Raw genomic sequence first — 415 nt, forward strand, 5'->3', positions numbered from 1 at the left:
TTACACCTCAGAGTCCGGGAATTATGAATCTAACTCCTTTTACTTCTCTTAGCCGAAAGTTCATCTGTCTGCCATCGATTCTCCTTTTGATGTCTTCATTTCATGTATGTTTTAATTCGGTATCATCTTTTTTATGGTATATCACATCCGCGATTCTCAACATCCATTAAAGGGGTAAATCGAATGTGAAGAATACGTTGACACAGAGACAGATATCTTGTCAATGTTTGATTGGCGAATGTGTATTTGTTATCCATGTGAATTTTATTTGCAATAAGTTCGTTGTTGTTCATCCTTCTTTCTCTTCAGTGTGATAGTTTCATTGTCTTTTTCTGTAGATTTCGTTCAGTTATACGTCTATTTGCTATTCATTTATTGCATTTTTTTTTTTGTGAACACGTGTGTGATTGTATGA

This window comes from Penaeus monodon, chromosome 23 (genome assembly GCF_015228065.2).
Source record: "Penaeus monodon isolate SGIC_2016 chromosome 23, NSTDA_Pmon_1, whole genome shotgun sequence".
Classification (NCBI taxonomy): Eukaryota; Metazoa; Arthropoda; class Malacostraca; order Decapoda; family Penaeidae; genus Penaeus; species Penaeus monodon.